This window comes from Rana temporaria, chromosome 12 (assembly GCF_905171775.1).
Source record: "Rana temporaria chromosome 12, aRanTem1.1, whole genome shotgun sequence".
Classification (NCBI taxonomy): Eukaryota; Metazoa; Chordata; class Amphibia; order Anura; family Ranidae; genus Rana; species Rana temporaria.
The window spans coordinates 53,810,522-53,835,088 of NC_053500.1; the positions used below are offsets into that span (position 1 = coordinate 53,810,522).

The following is a 24,567-nucleotide window of genomic DNA, read 5'->3' on the forward strand; positions in this document are numbered from 1 at the left end:
TGCAGCACCCCCTTGCCATGAATGCAGCACCCAATTGCCATAAATGCAACACCCCCTTGTCCTGAATGCAACACCCCCTTGCTCTGAATGCAAAACCCCCTTGCTCATAATGCAACACTCCCCTTGCCTTGAATGCAGCACTCCCTTACCCTGAATGCAGAAACCCCTTGCCCTGAATGCAGCACCCCCTTGCCATGAATGCAGCACCCCCCTTGCCATGAATGCAGACTCACCATTGCAGCCTGATTCATTCATCTGCAGCATTGGAGGAGACAGGGAGGGGGCGGGACGAGTGCCAACAGACATACAGGAGAATTTCCTGTTTTATCGGCGGCCTCTTTAATCGAAAGTCCTGCCTCCTGTGATGGACAGAACAGTCGTCCAATGGCAGCGCAGGAGACGGGACTTCCTTTTACACAGGTGCCGTGTAAACAGGAAGTACACCTGTATGCACAGCGCTTGTCCCGCCTCCTCCAAGGCAGCCAGCATGTATTTCTTTTGTGGCCCCCTGGGATTTGTTGGGGGACACAAAAGACATACATGTCAAAATGACCAGGCGGGCCGTTCGAAACCAGAACGCGGGCTGCGATTGGCCCGCGGGCCGGACTTTGGACATGCCTGCCTTAGAACGAAGCTCCCACAGGGCTGCCCAGTCAGCCCTGGGGGAACCAAGATATTTCCCTCTGCGTTTCTTCCAGGTTCGTGGCTCCGTCGATGTGAGTGGCCGAAAACACAATGACATCAATCCGTGCATGCGCATGAGAGCCCTCCGTTCCAGCAAGTTCCAGCACGATACACCGGACCTTCTGGCGTATCTTCGCTGCACATGCGCCACTGACATCAGCGGCTGCATGCAAGGTGAATATCTCCAAAACCGTGTGTAGGCCTTATTATAGGCTCCCCTGTAGGTTAAAATGACCAAGCGGGGTATACATCCGCTTTAATAAAGTAGACATGATAAGCTCTCGCTTTGTGACTGTCTGGTCAATGTAGAGCAAGCTCTTTGGTATGACTAACATATTAAATAGGGGTAATTACTGTCTGGACAAATGGGAAGGTGGTTAAGCATTTAATATGGCTGGCATAATGGGCTGTGATTCATTGACTGTAAAATCTTGACAAATTAGATGCTTCAGGCATCTGACATATCCGAAACAGTGGCCCAGTTTCTATTCAACTATGACAAATCCAGTGCATTATATTGTAAATATGTGGCAACCTGACTAGTTAAAATGGGTGTTCCAAGCACTTATATTTATGAACATTTCCATTTTTTTGTAGCTTGCACATATGATGCACTAGTTAATGGAGTATATTCATGTCAGTTAAATTACATATATAGGTTGCAAAAAAAGCATGGTCTCATTTATGAAAATTAAGGACAGGTGATTATAAAGCTGGACAAGCAATAGTTAAAACAGGTACTTTAGTCCAGTGGTCCCCAACCTTTTTGGCACCGGAGACCGGCTGAGTGGAAGAAAATTGTGCCAAGGCCCAATTGGGGGAGGTTGGGGTTGGCACGCGGGGGGTAAGCGATTTTTCACGGGCAATTTGTCAGCGCATTATTTCTATTATTACATTGTAGTAATAAATTAAATAGTTCTACCCACCATAATGCAGAATCAGTGGGAGCTTTGAGCATGTCACTTGCCATGTCGCCTGCCACCAGATACGGAATGTCACTTGCCACGCTGCCTGCCACCAGATGTGGTAAGGCCTCAACAGATGAAGGTAGCCCCCTCCACAAATGAAGGTAGCCCCCCTCCACAGATAAAGGTAGCCCCCCTCCACAGATAAAGGTAGCCCCCTCCACAGATAAAGGTAGCCCCCCTCCACAGATAAAGGTAGCCCCCCCTCCACAGATAAAGGTAGCCCCCCTCCACAGATAAAGGTAGCCCCCCCTCCACAGATGAAGGCAGTCCCCCCACAGATGAAGGTAGCTGTGTAGTAATCTTCTTACCTTAACTATGGGTACTGTGGCTGGCTCCTGCATCCTCTGTGGCTGTCTGACTCCCACATCCTCTGTGGCTGGTTCCTGTGGGTGGCTGTCTGGCACCGTGCTGTGGCTGGCTGGCTCCCTGGTGTGGGTGGGCCACCGCGGGTGGCTGGCTGACAGGCACTCTTCCTTTGGATGGTTATCGTGGCTGGTTGGCTCCTGGGAGTGGCTGGCTGCCTGGCTCCCGCGTCCTCTGTGGCCGACACCCTGCCGTGGCTGGCTGGCTCCCTGGTGTGGGTCATCGTGGGTGGCTGGCATCCTTCCCTGCTGTGGGTGGGTCACCGTGTGTGGCTGGCTTCCTGCTGTGGGTGGCTGGCCTTGCTCCCTGCTGTGGATCAGTGGGTGGGTGGCTGGCTGGCACGGTACACCCTGCTGTGGGTGGCTGGCCTGGCTCCCTGCTGTGGGTCAGTGGGTGTGTGGGTGGCTGGCACCCTGCTGCAGGGTGGTGGGTGGCTGTCACAGTGCACCCTGCTGCAGGTGGCTGGCCTAGCTCCCTGCTGCAGGTGGATGGCTTGGCTCCCTGCTGCAGATGGATGGCCTGGCTCCCTGCTGCAGGTGGATGGCCTAGCTCCCTGCTGTATGTTAGTGGGTGGGTGGCTGGCATGGTGCACTCTGCTGCAGTTGGCTGGCATGGCTTCCAGTTGTGGGTCAGTGGTTGGGACAACCGCGATCGTCTCACTGAGAGATAGAGCGGGGAGATGCTTGTGTAAATAAGCATCTCCCCGCTCTGCCTAGTGACAATGACACTGATCTCCGCTCCGTGTACTCAGAGCGGAGATCAGTGTCATGTGACACACAGCCCATAACCCCTACAGCGCCACCTACTGGTTAACCCCTTCACTGTCAGTGTCATTTTCACAGTAATCAGTGCATTTTTATAGCACTGATTACTGTAAAAATGACAATGGTCCAAAAAAATGTGTCAAAAGTGTCCGATCTGTCCGCCATAATGTCGCAGTTATGATAAAAACCGCTGATCGCCTCCATTACTAGTAAAAAAAAAATATTATTAATAAAAATGCCATAAAACTACCCCCTATTGTAGATGCTATAACTTTAGCGCAACCCAATCAATAAACGCTTTTTACCAAAAATATGTAGAAGAATACGTATCGGCCTAAACTGAGAGAAAGAAAATATTTTTTATATATTTTTTGGGGATATTTATTATGGCAACATTTTAAAAATATTGAATTTTTTTCAAAATTGTCGCTCTCTTTTTATTTATAGCGCAAACAATAAAAACCACAGAGGTGATGATCAAATACCACCAAAAGAAAGCTCTATTTGTGGTAAAAAAAGGACGTTAATTTTGTTTGGGAAACACGTCGCATGACCACGCAATTGTCAGTTAAAGAGACACGGTGCCGAATCGCAAAAAGGGGCCTGGTCCTTTAGCAACAAAATGGTCCGGGGCTGAAGTGGTTAAGGAAGAGTGGAGTGGAGTGGTTTTTTTTACAATGCTCTCTTTTTTTTGGGGGGGGGGGAGTATCGGACGGTGTCAGTGTGTTTTTTATTTTATTTTCTATTATTTTTTACTATTTAACCTTTTCAATATTTATTCATTACAATTCTTTTTTTAATATATAATTTTTTTTAACAGCCCTGCTGGGGGGAGGCTTTGGTAAGATATCAGGAGTCAGGTGAGATAAACCGACCCCTGACATCTCCTCTTTGAGACTGAGGATAGAGATTCCACAATCCCTTTATAAGCAGCCTCAGCTGCACTGAAGATGAATGGACAGGAGACAGAGGCTCCTCTCCATTCTTATTCAGATATATGATGCTTAGTTATGAATGGACAGTGAGTGATCAGTGACTCTGTGCATTCGGAAAAGGTGTGAGCCGGTAAATTACATATTTACCAGCTACTTCCTTCACTCTCCATCCTGAAGGATCGAGGACAGAGGGGGACAGAGGAGCACAGAGGGGGGCCGAGCATGGAGGGAGACTGGGGAACATGTAGGGGGACCGGAGCATGGAGGGGAACTGAGGAGCACAGACAAGGACCGAGGAGCATGCACGGGGACCGGAGCACGGAGGGGGACCGGAGCACAGAGGGGGACCGGAGCACGGAGGGGGACCAAGGAGCCCGGAGGGGAACAGAGGAGCAAGGAGGGGGACTGAGGAGCACGGAAGGGGACTTAGGAGCACAGAGGGGGACTGAGGAGCACAGAGGGGGACTGAGGAGCACAGAGGGGGACTTGAGGAGGATATGGGAGACAGGCAGGGGTGATCAGTGATTGTAACTCCTCCCCAGTAGGGATGAGCTTCATATTCGAGTTGAAATCATGTTCGACTCGAACATCGTATGTTCGATCTATTGTCGAATTACGAACGTTTTGAGCCGTTCGTGCCAAATTCGAGTTGCGTTTCACGGCCCATAATTCACTGCGGCATCGCAGTGCATTGCTGTCTGATGATTGGCCAAGCATGCACTATGACCCGCATGCTTGGCCAATCACAGCTTGCAAAAAACGGAGAGCCATAATTGGCCAAAGCCAGGGTGGCTTTGGCCAATTATGGCTCAGGGGGTTTAGTACACGCCCCACACTATAAAAGGCCGCCTGCAGGTCGGCCTTGTGTAGTGTGTTGCAGTGGTTAAAAGAGAGAAGACAGAGAGAGAGTGTCATTTTTAGTAGGTAGATAGAGCAGGCAGGCAGGCAGGCAGGCTAGTCAGTTAAAGTTACAGTGTGTAGAGGATATATATATGCATCCCAGGTGTTGTATATATATTTATACACTGTATAGTTTAGCTAGATCAGCTCTTCCTAATTTACTGGCAGGCAGATAAATGTGCTAGCTGCAGTATTCTCACGTGGTGTATTGCCTGTGTCCTCTGCAGTGTGCACCATAAAGCTATGTGGTGTGTGTACTGCCTTTGTCCTCTGTAGTTTGCACCTAAAGCTACTTGGTGTTTACTGCCCGTGTCCTCTGCAGTTTGCACCCAAAGCTACGTGGTGTGTACTGCCTGTGTCCTCTGCAGTGTGCACCTAAAGCTACGTGGTGTGTGTACTGCCCGTGTCCTCTGCAGATTGCACCTAAAGCTACGTAGTGTGTACTGCCCGTGTCCTCTGCAGTGTGCCCCTAAAGCTACGTGGTGTGTGTACTGTCTGTGTCTGTGCTATTTTTCTTTTCAGTTAAGTGTGACCTCATATGTGTTTCTAACTGTAGGGGGGTGGGGCTGGACGTGTGAAATCATTAATCGTGTTTCCCTATATCAGGGAACACACAATCAATGACAGCGCCACAGTGAAGAACGGGGAAGCTGTGTTTACACACAGCCCTCCTTGTTCTTCAGCTCCGGGGACCGATCGCGGGACCGGGTCGCAGGTGCTCGCCCACGACCCACGGCCGGGCACTTAAAGAGGATGTACAGGTACGTGCTTGTGCCCAGCTGTGCCATTCTGCGGACGTATATGTGCAGGAGGCGGTCCTTAAGTGGTTAAAGGAATTTTTATTTATTTTTTTATTTTTTATTTCAGCATCATTAAAATCACTGCTCCAGAAAAAAATACAATTTTTAAAACTTTTTTTCCATTAATGCATGTTCCCTGGGGCAAGACCCGGGTTCTCAAAGACGTTTTACGACAATAACTTGCATATTAGGCTTTAAAATTAGCACTTTTGAATTCGAACGTTCGAGTCCCATAGACGTCAATGGGGTTCTAAATGTTCCTGCGAACGGTCGGTCCATTCGAAGGTTCTGGTGCGAACTGAACGGGGGGGTGTTCGGCTCATCTCTACTCCCCAGCACTGTAACGATCACCCCTGACTGTCCAGGTATCGGATTAGACATCGGAGAAAGTACTCGGTATTGACACTGATACCGATACTAGTATCGGTATCGGGACAACCCTAATTACAATTACCTCGTAGTGCGGACTACATTGCAGCCAAATTATCAGCAAATTGGGGTAGGGTGTTGATTTTTTGGAGCTCAAAGCTCCTAAACGCTGGAGGAGAAAAAAAAATTCTCTATGGAGATGGTTCACATCTTCACTCTAAAGCGAAGCTCCAAAAAATTCTAGAGCTTTTCTTGTAGCTCAAATCGGGCAAATTTGGACGTTTTTGGCGTGTTTTTATTCCCATAGAAATTTATGGAAATTAATGCATGTTTTTGCTCAATTTTCTGTTCAAATGAAAAAAAAAATTGTAATAATATATGAATAAATAAATATAAAATCAATAAAGTACACAAATAACTAAAAACCATCATGAAATAAAATAAATTAATAATATATAATAATATATAATTAACCCCCAACCTTAAAAAAAATATATTAAATAAATTAATAATAATAATAATAATAATAATAAAATAAACACCTAAACCCAAACAAAAAAATACATTAATAATAATAATTCTGATTATTATTATTTTTTAAAAAAAATAAGGGTTAGGGGTTAATTAATTATTTATTTAGTATGACATAGTATCCATTTATTGAATTTATTAATAATTAGTTTTATTTATTTGTGTAGTTATTTTACATTTATTATTATTAGTAGTATAAACACCATAACCCTAACAATAAATAAATAATAAGATGATATAAAAAAATAATAATACCTAACCCAAACCCCAACCCCTAATCCTAACCTAACCTTAACTCCCCCTTACCCTTGAAAAAAAATAAATGAATAATAAAAATATAAAAAATGAATAAAAGCTGATGGAAAAGCTGAAATACAGAGCAAGAAATGATGCAACAGATAATCGTTTTCTCTACTGGCTAAAAAAAACACCATTAAGAAAGAAATTGCCCCAGCGTGGACTTTATAGGCAGGTTAGGGGAGTGTGAAAAAGTAATACAAGGTATAAAATATTATAAGTTATAAGTTAAACTTTGTTATATTTTGTACCTTGTATCACACTTTTTCTTAATTGGATTTGGGATGTTGGCAGGTGTCTTGGGGTTTCTACAGTGGTTGATTAGCTCCTCCTCCTTCACAATAAAACAACCTCAAAGCTCAAGAATGCTGTAAAAAAAATGTAAAAACGTGCATATAAACGCTCCAAAAATGCGCAAACACCCTCCCAGAAAAACCTTGTGAATGCAGACTTAAAGTAGGAAGTAATGATGTATGGGTGGGTGTGCCCTTGGCAAGCCTACCGCCACTTAACACATACTTTGCCAAGGCCTTTACATATTATTTTATTAGAAACACAACACCTTCTTTCCGTTCTTACATTTATAAATTATAATCATAGTTCTTCATCAGTCATATTACAAGTTAAATAACAACTTGCTGGTTAATCTGTCACCCCACCCATGTATTAATCATTTGATATGAAAAAAAAAAAAAAAAGATGTTGCCAAAAATACTATATTTAAATTCTTGGAAAATTGCGTTACCATTCTTATTGTTATGCAAGAGCACAAGAGGTGTAAACTTCCTGCAAAAGTTTAGGCCGACATATTATTGTACTTGCACACTCAGTACAGCTTATTTTTACTGAGTTAAAACAAAGTCCATTAATTGTAATGTGCCTATGGTGCGTAAACGTTTGCTGTGCATTCTTTCATAAAAAAAATATATAGAGAAATCTGCAGTAATTTAAAATACGCGCAAATGTGCACAGACGTGTTCAAATGCCCGTTTACATGTTGTGCAGAATGAGAACGTGATATCTTGTACACACGATCGGAATTTTTTCATCAGATATTCCGACCGTGTGTGGGCCCCATCAGACTTTTTTCCATCGGAGTTTAGAAATAGAACATGTTTTATTTTTTTCCGATGGAAAAAAATCCTATTGGAAATTCCGATCGTCTGTGTGAAACTCTGACGGAGAAAAAAACACGCATGCTCAGAATCATGTCGACGCATGCTCGGAAGCATTGAACTTCATTTTTCCCGGCTCATCGTAGTGTTTTACATCACCGCGTTTCGGACGGTCGGAATTTGGTCTGACAGTGTGTATGCAAGACAGCTTGAATGGAATTCTGACGGAAAATTTCATCGAATCTTATCCCATTGAAATTCCGATCGTGTGTACAGGGCATGAGAGTACATATTCGCGCATTTGCGGGAAAATGCCACGAAATGTGCGAACGCATATATGCGAAAATGCGTGTAAATAAGCACAAATACATACAAAAAAAGTCTGAAAAAGTAGATGCTCAAACAGGAGTATTATGTGCAAGAGGTCTAAAGCAACTGCTGTACGTGTTAGGCCTCGTACACACGACCGTTTTCCTTGACAGAATCCATCATGAAACTTGGTGGCAGAGCTTTTTTGCAGAGGAAAACGGTCGTTGGGTATACGAGGCCTGAGTCTTTGTTTCTTACGTAAAGGTGTATCAGAATGTCAGTGGAAGCATACCATGCAGAGTACCTGGGAACTCCCCTAATATACAAATATTGGCTTCTACTAGATGCTTAACCCCTTCAGCTCTGGAAGGTTTATCCCCTTCATGACCAGGCCATTTTTTTGCGATACAGCACTGCGTCACTTAAGTGATATTAACCAATTAAGGACCGAGCCTCGATCTTTCTGAGATTTGGTTTACAAATTAAAAACTGTTTTTTTTTGCTAGAAAGAACCCCCAAACATTATACATTTTTTTCTAACACCCTAGAAAATAAAATGGCGGTCGTTGCAATACTTTTTTTCACACTGTATTTGAGCAGCGGTCTTACATGCACAATTTTTTGGGGACAAAAATTCACTTTTTTTAATTAAAAAATAAGACATCTGTAAGGTTATCCCATTTTTATATTTTTTATATTTTTATATTGTGAAAGATAATGTTACGCAGAGTAAATTTATACCCAGTTTATCACTTTAAAGTTGCGCTCACTCGGGGAATGGCGACAAACTTTTACCCTTAAAAATCTCCATAGGCGACGTTTAAAAAATTGCGGCAATACTTCACATGTGTGGTTTGAACACCGTTTTCATATGCGGGCACTGCTCACGTATGCATTCGCTTCTGCGCTCGAGCTCGTCGGGATGGAGCGCGTTAAAAAAAATGTTTTCTTATTTATTTTACCTTTTATTTTTAATTTTTACACAGTTTTTTTTTTTTAATTGTGTCACTTTTATTCCTATTACAAGGAATGTAAACATCCCTTGTAATAGAAAAAAGCATGACAGGTCCCTTTAATTTCTGAGATCTAGGGTCAAAAAGACATCAGATCTCATATTTACATAAAATGCAATACAAAAAAATAACAAACAAACAAAAAAAAAAAAAAACAATTGCAGCCACAATGTGCCCATCAAATGCAGCCACTGTGCCCATCAAATGCAGCCACTGTGCCCATCAAATGCAGCCACTGTGCCCATCAAATGCAGCCACTGTGCCATGCCATCAATTGTGGCCACTGTGCCATCAATTGTCGCCACTGTGCCATGCCTTCAAATGCAGCCACTGTGCCATGCAACGCAGCCACTGTGCCATCAATTATCACCACTGTGCCCATCAATTGTCACCACTGTGCCATGCCATCAAACGCAGCCACTGTGCCATCAATTGTCGCCACTGTGCCATCAATTGTCGCCACTGTGCCATGCCAAACGCAGCCACTGTGCCATCAAACGCAGCCACTGTGCCATCAATTGTCACCACTGTGCCCATCAATTGTCACCACTGTGCCATCAAACGCAGCCACTGTGCCATGCCATCAATTGTTACCACTGTGCCAACATCAATTGTCACCACTGTGCCCTTTAATTGTGGCCACTTTGCCCTTTAATTGTTGCCACTGTGCCCTTTAATTGTTGCCACTGTGCCCTGTAAAATGCTGCCCCCTTGCCCCCCCCCCCCGCCGACACTTACCTTTCTGGGGTCAGCCATTCTCCGGCGCCCTCTATGGACGCACCGCCACTGTGTGAAAGTATCCTGTTCTCTTTGTATTGCTTCCTGTGAAATCCCTGGTGACCCTGTCAGCCCTTTTCCTATTAAAAACTGACCACACTAAGCAGGAGAGCAACCCGTGGTCAGCTGCCCAGCTATGCTGGGAACTCAGCCTGCTCTCCTTCAATGATCAGACTTGTCCTGTCACTCCCCCACTGCACAGCAATTCATTGGGAAGCTCAGTATACTGCTGCTTCTCCTCCCCCAGCTCTTATGCAGCTGAGAACAGAGGGAATGTAATCACTTATAAAAGGGGGGAAAAGTTATTTTTAATGTTTTTTTTATATCTATACAAAAATGTTTTGCCTTTAATCTCAATTTAAACCCTTTACGCCTAACCCTTTTCTGACATTTGCTGCCTACAGGTTAAAATCAGCATTTTTTGCTCGAAAATTACTTAGAACCCCCAAACATTATATATTTTATTTTAGCAGAGACCCTAGAGAATAAAATGGCCCTCCTTGCAATATTTTATGTCACATTGTAGTATTTGTGAAGCGGTCTTTCAAACACAATTTTTTTGGAAAAAAAATACACTTTTATGAATTAAAAAACAAAAATGACAATCGCGGAAGGAGGCACAACATTAGAGTAAGGGGTGTCCCTGAAAGCGCAGACCAGAACCCTGTAGAACAAACTGCGACACAGATATTCAATGATCTCTTGGAAAGACCCCCTGACTCCCCCATTGAATTCGAGAGAATCCACAGGGCCCTCAGGCCTAGGGGGAGAGACAATGAACCCCCCAGGGATATTGTGTGCTGCCTTGTTAACTTTCCACTAAAAGAGGCTATACTTAAGAAGGCAAGGGAGAAAAACAGGGTCATTTTTAACGGCAATGAGATTAAACTCTACCAAGATCTCTCTAACATCACTTTGCAACAGCGCAGAGCTCTAAGACCACTCTTAGAACAGCTAAGATCCAGAAACATCCCATATAGATGGAAGTTCCCGTTCTGTCTCTCTGCTACCTGGAGAGGCCACACGGCACTGCTTCGCACACCTGATGAACTTCGTTCGTTCTGTGAAACCCTGAACATCCCACTTGTAGATGTCCCTGAGTGGTATAACTCCTTCATGATACATGACAACTGGATCGAAGTGATCAGTACCAACAACCCGAGAGCACAGAGGACCGGAGACCGGCGCCGCAGACTTTCCTCGCCCCATCGCAACAGAGGAGGAGCAGCCCGAGGAAGTCCCGAATTGTCCCCACCAAGACGCAGAGACCGCCTGGATCGCCCTGATCAGATGGACACCTGACATCTCAACCTTTGTACCACAGTAATGATCTGTATGAAGCCTACGATCATTTATACATAAGATGGAAAACATCCCACCTTATGGGTGGGGGAAGGAGAAAGGAAAATGAGAGACAAAGGCTTCATGAGAATATTGAGAGCCTATCCTGGTTGAAATGACAAGGACAAGTCAACCATACCGACAAACTGTATCTTTCTTCTTTTTGCTGGGGGCATGTACCCCTATCTTGCTGGTTCCTCCCTGGGCCCCCCCTCCCAAGTTTCGTTTTTTTTCTTTTTTTTGTGTGTGGTTTTTTTTTTTTTTCTCCTGCAGGTAAACAAGGTAAACAAGAAGCTACGTATGAAGAGAAATACGCGACCCTCAAGTTTACTCATTATTATTCAGGACTGAGACGCTTCAGTTGAATACTGCTATCTTGCCTGCTACTTACCAGACAAGACGGTTAACTAGCTGTAAGTACCCCTTTTGATCCATGGGACCTGTTCCATAATCCCACACAGTAATAGGGGTACACGTATTGAGTCTTGAGATTGACTCTGAACAATCTTAATCTTCAGTAATATACGTTTAGGCCACTAGAGGCCGCTCTTCTCTGGTTGCTTACATTGTTATTGTATTTTCTATACATGTTTCTTGAATATACTCCCGGCGTGGGGGGAGGGGGGGGGGGGTGGAGGACTTGGGGGGATACTGTCTTAGTTAAGATCCAGTCAAGAGCATAATTGATCCATAATAGGTTGATTCTCTTTGGATTATATTACGAGATCACTGAGGTCATAAGGTAAAGGAAGTATAATCCAGGTATAGATCCTACAGTCGCGCCCTACTCTCAGAATATCTTAAATATGCTAGCATATATTACTAAGTTGACATAATCTACCTTACGCCCCTGAAGGAAAGTATCCTCTTTGGAGATGTAGGTGGCGGAAAACTTTGCGGAGACAGGTACCATGCGCGATATGTCTCACTATCTGATAATTCTGTTTTTGCTTTTTTTTGGGTTTGTTTTTTTTCTTTTTTAAATAGGTAATTTGTGGTACTATTTACAGAAGTATCAATTCAATATAGTTATAGCAAAATTAGTAAGATAGATGATGCGTCTCTATATAATCTATAAAAACTACTCATAGTATCACTAACTCCTTGGGGATAATGTGCCAGGCAAATTTATTTATCAGTTTTAGGCCTAGGTTTTATCTCAAAATAACTATGAGACAGACAGTTGGAAGAGTTGGTAATACTTAGAAGATGTAAAAGTGATAATATGTCGTTTGGTGGATCTGATATTGTTATAAGTTGCTTATTTTGGTTGTGTCGCCAGTTTTTTTTTGTTAACAGAGATTGTTTATCTGTATTTTACTCTGAGATACCCGCCAGGGCCCTCTGACGGTAGCTCACAGCGCTATTAGAAATGTCAAAGAAGTAAAAACTTTTTAAACTGAAGTTTGTCTATAGGTGACAGAACGTACTAACATGTCTTTTCCATGCTCACATAGTGCCCTTAGCAACTCAAAGTAATCTTGCAGCCTTTACCCTAATTATTATTCATCCATTCACCTGAGCTTGATATATGCCATTTTTTTGGATAGTCACTCCGGAGTGCCCACATACCTAATTTATAGAGAAATCTCTGAGGTGCAGGGAGACCTATTATATTGGTCTTTTTTGCTCATCACAATTTCTACCACTATTCTACTTCACTTGCTGTATCTTGATCCGAGTAGACACTGTTCCCACACAAGGGGTGTAACTTTTTACACCCTTTGATACTACCGGGTTGTACTATTAGAGCAGACCTTCAGGTTTAGGTCTACTCCCGGAATTCCCTGCCCAACTCCTTCCCCCCTCCCGTTCCTCCCCCCCCCCCCTTTTTTTTTTTTTCTTTCTTCTCTGCATTACTTTTATTTATTTATTTTTCCTTTCTCTTTTCCTGAGGAGATTTTTGTTACAGTGCGAATATGCCACCTGATAACCATCGCTCTACTCCATTAGCGCTAAAGCTACTCTCTATAAATGTAAAAGGACTCAACATTCCTGAAAAGAGAACTAAACTGCTTAATGATTGCCATAAACACAAAGCCGATATTGTATGCGCCCAAGAAACCCACTTTAAAAAAGGCAAAATACCGAAATTTACTGATAAACGATTTCCTCTAGCTTTTCATGCATCCATCCCTGACGGGAAAACAAAAGGAGTCTCAGTGCTGATAGCAAAACATACCCCATTCCAAATACAAGACACTATGCTAGACCCAGATGGGAGATACGTATTTCTTAAAGGGAAACTTAGATCACACCAGATCACTGTTGCAAGTGTGTATGCCCCTAACAAAAAACAGGTAGCATTCTTTTGTAAGATTAAACAATTGCTGACCACCTTTGCTTCAGGTATGCTCATACTAGGAGGTGACTTTAATGTCCCTCTCAATCCTATTTTAGATACTTCAAACGGAGCGTCGAGCCTTCCTTATAGAGCACTGAAACAAATTAAACTTCAATTTCAAGGTTTAATGCTACATGACGCCTGGAGAACCTTAAACCCGCAAACCAAAGATTACACATTCTTTTCAGCAGTATGCCAAAAATATTCTAGGATAGACCACTTCTTTCTATCTCAAGCAGACTTAAAATTACTGAAAAGTGCTATCTGACCACCACCCAATCACTATGACATTAATATTCCCAGACCGAATCACTACAACAAAAACGTGGAGACTCAATTCATCTATCCTGAAAGACCAGGTCCATGTACAATCCTTTAACGATACACTGACAGACTATTTCTTACGGAACGAAAATGGAGACACTTCACTTCTGTCCCAGTGGGAAGCACATAAGTGTGTCATGAGGGGGGAGTTCATCGCCGCAATAGCCAGACAGAAAAAAGACCAGCAGTTGAGGATTAAATCCTTGATCGCTCAAATACAGACATTAGAGGCAGCTCATAAACAAACTATTGCAGCGCATACCCTGGAGGAGCTGACGAATGCCAGACTATCCCTGTCGGAAGAATTAAGCTTAAAGACTAAAAGACAATACATACTACGTCATAAAATATATTACGAACAAGGTAACAAGAGTGGTAAACTTTTAGCGAAGGCGGTCCAAGATAAAAAGGCTGCTGCCACAATCCACCAACTTAGAGACAACACAGGCAAGATACACTCCTCTAACGAAGAGATAGCCAAGCAATTTGAAATGTATTATCAAACTCTATATAACCTACCCTCTAACCCAAAATGCCCCCATAATACGGCTAAAAGATCACAACTTATCGAAGAGTTCCTACAAAAATACAGCCCACCAAAAATACCTGACAATGTAGCACAAGATCTTGATGCGCCCATATCAGAATGCGAATTTGACAAGGCCATTAAAGACATGAAGGTAGGAAAAGCTCCAGGTCCGGATGGTCTTCCTCTAATGTACTACAAGACCTTCACAGACATATTAAAACCCAGATTTCTAAAAACCTTCCGAGCCCTCCACTCTGAGCAAAACCCACCAGCCCAACTACTAGAAGCCCATATATCTGTAATTCCCAAGGAGGGAAAGGATCCTACCCAGGTTGCAAACTATAGACCAATTTCCCTGATCAATGTAGATGTTAAGATATACGCCAAAATACTAGCTAATAGACTCGTCCCACTGCTAACTTCCCTCATCTCCCTTGATCAAGTAGGGTTTATCCCAGGCAGAGAGGGACGTGACAACACGATTAAAGCGTTAAATGTTCACCATTGGCTTACTTCTAACAAGGTAAAAGGCTTTTTTTTGTCATTAGACGCCGAGAAGGCGTTCGACAGAGTGGCCTGGGACTATCTTGACGCGGTATTGAAACATATTGGTATCCCTCCCTTAATGAGATCATATGTTCAAGCCCTCTATGTAAACCCGGTTGCAAGAGTACGCGTCAATGGCCACCTGTCGGACGCCTTCAAACTACGAAACGGAACGAGACAGGGCTGCCCCCTCTCCCCTTTACTTTATGTACTAACATTGGAACCCTTGTTAAATAGAATACGGGAAAACCCAGATATCAAGGGAATACAAATAAATGACAAAATGTACAAGATAGCCGCATTTGCGGACGACATGCTCCTCTTCCTTTCGCTTCCCCATATATCCCTACCCAATCTACTACAGGACTTAGAACAATTCCAAGCAATATCTAATCTAAAAATCAACCACTCAAAATCAACCGCGTTAAATATTACGTTATCCCCGGGCGAGGTGGACCTTTGTAGGAAGAACTTTCCATTCACTTGGGCAGAAAATTCCTTTACATATTTGGGAATTGTGATTCCCAAATCTTTACCTGACTTATTCAAATTAAACTTTACCCCAATTCTAAAGGAATCTAAAGAAGATCTCAAGAGATGGAGCTCCTTAAATGTCTCCTGGTTTGGCAGGGCCTCGTTGATTAAAATGACAATACTACCCCACTTCCTTTACGCTATGCAAGCGATCCCTATCAAACTTCCTCTTGCCTTTTTTGTCGCCTTTCGACAAGCCTGCTCTTCTTTTATTTGGAGAGGCAAATCCCCAAGATTAAGATTTACGAAACTGAATTTACCCAAACACAAGGGAGGGATTGCACTTCCTGATCTGCGTAAGTATTACCAAGCTGCCCTTCTAGCGAGGATAGTGGACTGGAACAACCACCACTCAATAAAGGATTGGGTCGCATTGGAGCACTCGCAATTTGATCAACCAGTCAGAAATCTTCCTTGGATCAACCCGAAACACCACCCTTTAGCTGCCAAACATCATCCTCTCATTGGCCCCACCCTAGAAATATTTCGTACCACATTCAAAGCAACCTGCCCGTCACCATGGCTAGGCCCACTTACCCCCCTAAACAACAATCCTGATTTTCCTCCTGGATTAGAACGTAATTTCTTTCCCAGGACTTGGCCACACAGGGACAAACGGATTCTGCACTTTTTTAAGTCTGGTATCTTATTAACTAGAGATGAAGTGAACAGAGAACTAAAGCCGACTGTATTTTCACATTGGCAATACTTGCAAATCAAACATTTCTTGACTGCTAAAGAGCCTATCCGTATCTGGTCTCGACCCCCCACAGTTTTAGAGACCTTGATTTTGCAAAATAAACCACAAAGACATACCATTTCTATACTGTATAATTCTCTATTTGAAACCGATGCGGACTTCTCCAGTGCGTCTTGTCTGGCATGGGAAAAAGATCTCAACCTGACCTTCACACAAGCAGAATGGGAAACCATTTTTATGTACGCCCACAAGGGCTCTCTAAATGTTGCCACCCAAGAGTGTGGCTATAAAATTGTAACCAGATGGTACAGAACTCCCACCTTGCTCCATAAGTTTTCATCCCAAATTTCTAACAAGTGTTGGAGATGCAATGTAGGGGAAGGCTCGATGCTTCACATCTGGTGGTCATGCCCATTAATCCAACCCTTCTGGAAAATGGTTCATGAAACTATTACCTCAATCACATCAGAAGACCTCCGACTAGAACCGACACAATATCTGCTACACCATAGTTTAATCCCCAGAAGGAGATACTTGAAATCCCTCACAATGTTCATGGTAAACGCTGCTAGACACTGTATTCCTTGCCACTGGCGTTCAACTATCACACCAACAAAGAAAGAGTGGTTTCGCAGGCTAACTAACATAGAAAGAATTGAAGAACTCATTAGCACTGCTCAGGAACGGATTACTACATTTAATACGACTTGGTACAAATGGCTTGAGTATAAAAGCACCCCAGAATACAAAACCTATAACTTGTAATGCCTGAACCTCAGATCTGTCTACTCTGAGATTGATGGTTTAGATGATTTTCTCCTCTCATACGCGCTACACATGTCTTTCTTTTTCTCTCTCTCTCTGTTTTCTCCTTTTTTTTTTTTTTTTTTTACCCTACCCCCCCCCCCCTCCCCCTCCTAGGTCAATCCTTCCCCTTCCCAAACCCTGAATACAGGTACAAAACTAAAGGATGAATTTTTTTGCTTATACCAATACATCAAGCAAACTTCAGTTTATTTCATATGCATAATGTCTACACCATTCCTTTTATTTTGCTCATACCTGTAAAAATTATTTGTTCTGAACTGTTGAACATTTTATGTGCTCAAAATGTATTTTCTTGTTGTCTTTTGCACTATTATATACTCAATAAAGACTTATGGAATAAAAAAAAAAACAAAAAAAAACAAACAAAACAGTAAAGTTAGCCCAATTTTTTTTAATAATGTAAAAGATGATGTTACGCCAGGGCCATCTTTAATGTTGACCCTGGGCAAAAAAAATCTTGAAACCCCCCCCCCCCCCCCACGCAATTTTGCTCTCCACCTGCTCTGAAACATACATTAAATATCAGCTAGACTTAAAATCAGTTTAATGTATCAGATCAGGCAGTGATTGGTTGCCAGAGGTTACAGCATATCATTACCACTTACTGACTAGTTGCTAGAGGTTACAGCACACATTACGGGTCACTGATTAGTTGCTAGAGGTTACAGCACATGATTTCTTCTTGTTGATTGGTTGCTAGAGATTACTGTATAGTAATACTGCTCACTGATTGATTGCTAGAGGTTACAGCACATTATCTCTTCACTGCAGAGGGGCATGATATACATATGAATGCCGCCTGTATTTACATATCAATGCCGCCTGCCTCAGCTTTTTTACACATGAATGCTCCTGTTATTTACATGTAAACACAGGGTCTGCAGGTGAGTCATCTGTACACAACAATAGGGCAGAGCTGGGCAGCATTAGTAGAAGCACTTCACACTGAGATATCAGGATACAGCAAAGGACTAAAACTTCAAGGGACATGGAAATTTAAACTGGGATAGTTGGCAAGTATGAGGCAGCTGCTTTGGGCCCCACAACAATGACAGGGCCCAGGGCACAGCTGCCCCTTTTGCCCTGCCTTAAAGATGGCCCTGTGTTACGCAGAGTAAATAGATGCCTAACATGTAACGCTTTAAAATTGCACACACTCATGGAATGGCGACAAACTCTGGTACTTAAAAATCTCTATAGGTGACGCTTTATTTTTTTTACAGGTTACCTGTTTAGAGTTACAGAGGAGGTCTTGTGCTAGAATTATTGCTCTCGCTCTAACGATCGCGGTGATACCTCACATGTGTGATTTGAACACTGTTTACATATGCGGGCACGACTTACGTATGCGTTCGCTTCTGCGCACAAGGACCGGGGGACTGGGCGCTTTAAAACATTTTTTTTATTATGTATTTATTTATTTTTACACTGTCCCTTTTAAAAAAAAATATCACTTTTATTGCTGTCACAAGGAATGTAAACATCCCTTGTGACAGTAATAGGTGGTGACAGGTACTCTTTATGGTGGGATCTGGGGTTTATTAGACCCCAAATCCCTCCTTTGCACTTAAAAGCATTCAAAAAGACAAGTTGGCCTGTTTTGAATATTGTAATTTTTTTTAAAATCTGGCGCTTTTAAGTCTTCTGTAAACCAGAAGTGATGTCAAGAGGTCGCTTCTGGGTTACTAGATCCGATCAAAGACGATTCTGGCAGTGTTCGGGTCTCTGGCCAGCAGAACATGCCGGCTGGTTGCTCGGGTCCCCTGGAAAGGCGGGAGAGCCCGGGAGGTGGGGGGGGGGGGGACATTCCCTTCCGCTCCCTGTAATAACAAACAAGCGGCTGATTAGCTGCATCGATTGTTATTACAAGAAAGCCAAGGTCACGGGCAGCACCAACCCCCCCCCCTGCGATCTAGTCAGGGCCCTGCAATTACCCCATTTCTCCGGGCAGCTGCTTTCTCAGGGGTTCCTCTGCGTCTCCTGGCAGCCAATCCGATAAGATCTCCTTTCAGCCAATCAGGTGATGGGTCTCATGACCCACTTCCTGATTGACTGGGAGAAGAATCAGTGTTGCAATAGCGAATATACATTCGCTATTGTCACACAACTGGGTGGGTTTCAGGCGCAGTGCTCTGCACCCAGATCCCAACTTTTTTTGAAGACTATTTGGCCCCATACACACGATAGAATCCATCCGCTGAAAAATCCCAGCGAATGGGTTTCAGCGGATAGATCCTATGGTGTGTACACTCCAGCGGATCTGTTTCCGCGGATATATCTCCCCTGGGATGGATTCCAGCAGATCGAATATTCGCTGACATGCTAAACAAATCCATCTGCTGGAATCCATCCCAACGGATGGATCCGCTGGTCTGTATAGACTCACCGGATCCATCCGTCCGAAGGGATCCCCCGCATGCGTCGTAATGATTCGACGCATGCGTGGAATTCCTTATATGACAGCGTCGCGCACGTCGCCGCGTCATAATCGCGGCGACGGCGCGACACGTCATCGCCAGAGGATTTCGGCGCGGATTTCAATGCGATGGTGAGTACACTCCATCGCAGAGAAATCTGCTGAAATCCTCGTGAGGATTTATCTGCGGAAACGTTCCGCTGGAACGTATTCGCGGATAAATCCTCTCGTGTGTATGGGGCCTCAGAGTCTCTAGCTCTAATCTCGTGCTTAAAAAAAAAAACCTGATTGGAATCAATGCGTCCGGCGCCCTGCATGTAGATCAGGGGGCCGGACGGGTGGATAGTGGGGGACGACAGGCAATGTTTGGCAGTTAATTTACCTGTGTCTTGGAAGTGCGTTTTAATCTGCAATCTAAAAAGCCTAGTGTGAAATATGAAACATTGGGTGTTCACCTCTTCTATAATGATTTATACCTGTGTGTGTGGCTTTCTCTATTTAAGGTAACTATCATTTACAAGTGATGCATTTTAAAGTAAACCGGTTATTATTTATACTGGCCAAACTGGTAATACAAATTAAATGTGGCCACCCTGAGTTTTATTTTTTTCAAACTTTTCTAGTTTTGTAAGTTGCCCACTTGTCCCTAAAGATTGTTTCCACAACACACCAGGACCTTCACACCAGAGAGTGCTGGGACTGGAGAGTACTGGAAAGTACTGGGACCAGAGACTGCTGGGACAGGAGACTGCTGGGACCAGAGAGTGCTGGGACCAGAAAATCCTGGCACCATAGAGTACTGGGAGTCTGGGACCATAGAGTACTGGGACCAGAGAGTGCTGGGACCATAGAGTACTGGGACCAGGACTGAGCCATTGAGGAGAAACAGTCTCTTGCTGCTGCGACCACAGCTATACAAACCTGCTGTCTGTGTGTGTCTGTGCATACAACCATGGCCAAAAGTTTTGCGAATGACACAAATATTAATTTTCACAAAGTTTTTATGATGGCGATTTGCATATACTCCAGAATGTTATGAAAAGTGATCAGATGAATTGCAATTAATTGCAAAGTTCCTCTTTGCTGTGAAAATGAATAATTTCCACTGCATTTGTGAAGAAGGCTTCAGGGTCGCATAAGAAAGTCCAGCAAGCTCCAGGCCCGTCTCCTACAGTTAATTCAGCTGCAGGATCGGGGCACCACCAGTGCAGAGCTTGCTCAGGAATGGCGACAGACAGGTGTGAGTGCATCTACACACACAGTGAGGAGAAGACTTTTGGAGGATGGCCTGGTGTCAATGAGGGCAGCAAAGAAGCCACTTCTCTCCAGGAAAAACATCAGGGACAGACTGATATTCTGCAAAAGGTACATTAATTGGACTGCTGAGGACTGGGGTAAAGTCATTTTCTCTGATAAATACCCTTTCCGATTGTTTGGAGTATCTGAAAGAAACCTTGTCCGGAGAAGAAAAGGTGAGCGCTACCATCAGTCCTGTGTCATGCCAACAGTAAAGCATCCTGAGACCATTCATGTGTGGGGTTGCTTCTCAGGCAAGGGAGTGATAGGCTCACTCACAATTTTGCTTAAAGCGGGGGTTCACCCTAAAATTCTAACATTACATCCAGCATACGAACGACATTTACAGTATGCAGGTCTTTTTTTTTTTTCGCCGTACATACCGTTATATTGTGATTTTCTCCCCGGGTTCTGATTCACGCAGGACTGGGCGTTCCTATCCCTGGATTAGATGATTGACGTGTTGTGAAAAAGTTCCCATGTCGCACAAGGCGCGTCACCAGTTTTCCGTAAATAGCCTGAGCTGCGAGTCGGCGCTATACAGGGCCTGCGCAGTCAGCTCTACACGGCGGGCACAGGCGTCGTATAGCGCCGACTCGCAGCTCGGCTATTTACGGAAAACTGGTGATGCGCCTTGTGCGACATGGGAACTTTTGAATAAATGAATAAAGAATGGTACAAAAACATCCTCCTCTGAGCCTGTGGGGACTAGATTCCTGGGGACAGAGCCAAAGAGACTGCCAAACAGACAAGCATCCAGCAGTGGCTCACTAGTCCGGGCCATTCAGCGGATCGTGCATGGCCCGGACTAGTGAGCCAATGCTGGGTGTGTGATCATTATGGCTGCTAACAGATCAGGAAGGGGTCTAGTCTCTACTAGTAGCCAACTACTGCATGCAGGGACAGTAACTAAGTGCACCACCGAATAGACCGGGCCTTAACGTTAGCCAGCTTGAGTTGGGAAATTAGGTGCCAGGTACTATACAAACACCTCCCAAGAGTGCCCCAACCAAGAAAACCGAAATATACCTACATTCAGAGGGTATATACACGAGCACTCTGGGACACTTTTTTTATCAGTTGTTGCAGAGAGTTACTGTAATGCCTAGTACATACGAGCGGGATTCCCGACGGGAAAAGATCCCTCGGAAATCCCAGGGGGAAAACCAAGAACCTGCTCGGTAACTTTTCCCCCGTACACACGAGGGTTTTTCCCGTTGGGAAAACTCAGATGAGAGCTTTGTCAGGAATTCCGACCGTGTGTATGCACCATCGTAGTTTTTCCCATAGGAAAACTGCCGGGAAAAAGTCAGCCGGGAATCCCGGCGGGAAAAAATAGAACAGGTTCTCTTTTTTTGTCCGGTGGTTTTTGGACAGTTTTTCCGTCGGAAACCCGGCCATGTGTACGAGGCTTAAGACTTTTCATTGCCATTTATACTTTTCACTGTTTATGCTTTATTAATGATGCATATACCGGGTTAATTTGGTCCAGTATTGCTGTAGTCTAGGTAAGCTGCCAATGCCATATTATATCCTAGTTCTCAAGTCAGTTATTTTACTGCAATCTTATGGATTCTTTACCTGTTTATTAATATTGGTTTATTGACCCTTTACTGTGCCAATTTGACAATATACGCACTTTATTTACAATCTGCTAAAATGGTGTATATTTCCTATATGTCAAAAGTTGTGAGTAGTATTCCTACCTCCTAGTAATACCTGAGCCAATATAGGCCCCACCACATAACCATGTGTGTCAGCGGAGACAAAGCGGTTCACAGTCGTAGCAGAGAGCGGAGGAATCATCAAACCAAGCGGCTCCTTCGGGGGTAAACGCTACAGTAACCTACCTCACTGAGCCATTGAAAAAAAGAATGCCCCTCAGTAAATAATCACATATAGTAAAAGGAGTATAAAGGTAAAAGTTGTATTGGGTTCAATTGTTCAATATATACAAGTACCCAGTAGAGCTCTTGTTTTGTTTAATGCTGAATTGTATTCAAATGAACATGGACTGAAATGTCTGTTTGCTTTGCCGTTGAATTCTCAGAATGCAGCATTATTTACATGGGCACAGGACACAGGACAAATGTGTACTGAAAATTAAAATATACCTAAACTCAAGATCGACAATGTAATATACCATTTCCCACATGCGGTGGTTGCATTTATATTGTTTTTTTTTTGTATACAAGTATTCATCTTGAGCAGGGGAGGGTGTGTTCATTTTTTTGAAAGAGGGACTATGCAAATTGTGTGTGTATAGCTTTTTTTTCTCAGAGAATAGGTGTAGGAACTCTCCCTTTTTTGTTAAATTTTAGTCTCTGCCCCCCCCCCCCCCTACCTATCTCTGAGCACCGTTTCTTGATTCCACCCCTCAGTACCAGCCTTTTTGGAGAATATCCCCTTCCCGACCAGCAGTTATACTGCGGCAGGTTGGCTCCCATGGGTGAACCGATGTAGCTGTATGTTGGTCTGCCTTTTGACCACTAGGGGCTGCGCGTGCGCTGTCGGAGGTGCGCGCATGTGCACGCGACCGCCGGGCACCTGTGATTGCTCCACACAGAAACAGAATGGAGATCTGTCAATGTAAACAGACAGATCTCCGTGCTGTCAGGGGTGAGGAGAGCGATCTGTTGTTCATACGAACAATGATCGCTCTCCTCACCCAGGCAGTCCCCTCCCCCCTCAGTTAGAATCACCCCCTAGGGAGCACAGTTAACCCCCTCGATCGCCCCCTACTGTTTACCCCTTCCCTGCCAGTGACATTTACACAGTAATTAGTGCATTTTTATAGCACTGATCACTGTATAAATGTCCCAAAAATGTGTCAAAGGTGTCCGATCTGTCCGCCATAATGTCACAGTCCTAATAAAAATCGCTGATCACCGCCATTACTAAAAATAATAATAATAAAAATGCCATAAATCTATCCCCTATTTTGTAGACGATATAACTTTTGTGCAAACCAATCAACCCGGCTCCTACCTTTTCCGAATGAACAGAGTCAGTGATCACTGACTCTGTTCATTCATATAACTGAAACATCGTAACCTGTGTTTACAATGTTTCAGTTTATGAATGGATAGGAGCCTCTGTCTTCTCTCCATTCATTTTCAGTGCAGCTGAGAAAGGGACTGTCCTTAGTCCCTTTCTCTGTCTCAAAGGGGAGATATCAGAGGTCTGTTAAGACCCCTGATATCTCACCAAAGCCCCCCCAACAGGAGTGAATGAAAATTTTTTTTTTGCAATAAATAATTAAAAAATTAAAATGTAAATAATAATAATAATAATAATAAAAACACACTGACACTACCCCCCCCCCCTAAAAAAAAAAAGAAAAATCACGGTAAAAAAAAAAAAAGTAATAAAATTAAATAAAAAATACCGCCACTGTCACATGACATTAAAAAAAAAGTATCAGTATTCGGTATCGGCGAGTACTTGAAAAAAAGTATCGGTACTTGTACTCAGTCTCAAAAAAGTGGTATCGGAACAACCCTAGTTAATTGTTTTAAAGCGCATCATATGGAGATTTTTAGGTACCATCGTTTATCGGCATTCCACGAGTGTGCGCAATTTCAAAGCGTGACATGTTAGGTATCTATTTACTCGGCGTAACGTCATCTTTCACATCATATAACAAAAATTGGGCTAACATTACTGTTTACTTTTTTTAATTCATGAAAGTGTGAGTAATGTGTGGCATACAATTTTGCAACAATCACCATTTATATATAATGTTTGGGGTTCTAATTAATTTTCTAGCAAGAAATACGGATTTTAACTTGTAAACACCAAATGTCAGAAATAGGCTTAGGCATGAAGGGGTTAACATGAGACAAGTTTATTTCTTTGCTGAGAAGACGTGGTCTAATATAACT

The 24,567-nt window shown here is 43.4% G+C and overlaps 1 protein-coding gene across 1 annotated transcript in view; it reads right to left on the reverse strand.

Annotated features, from left to right (window-relative positions):
- Window positions 1-24,567, reverse strand: part of LOC120919403 (proton channel OTOP3-like) — a 95,690-nt gene that overhangs the window by 70,633 nt on the left and 490 nt on the right. The gene's annotated exons all lie outside the window — the stretch shown is intronic.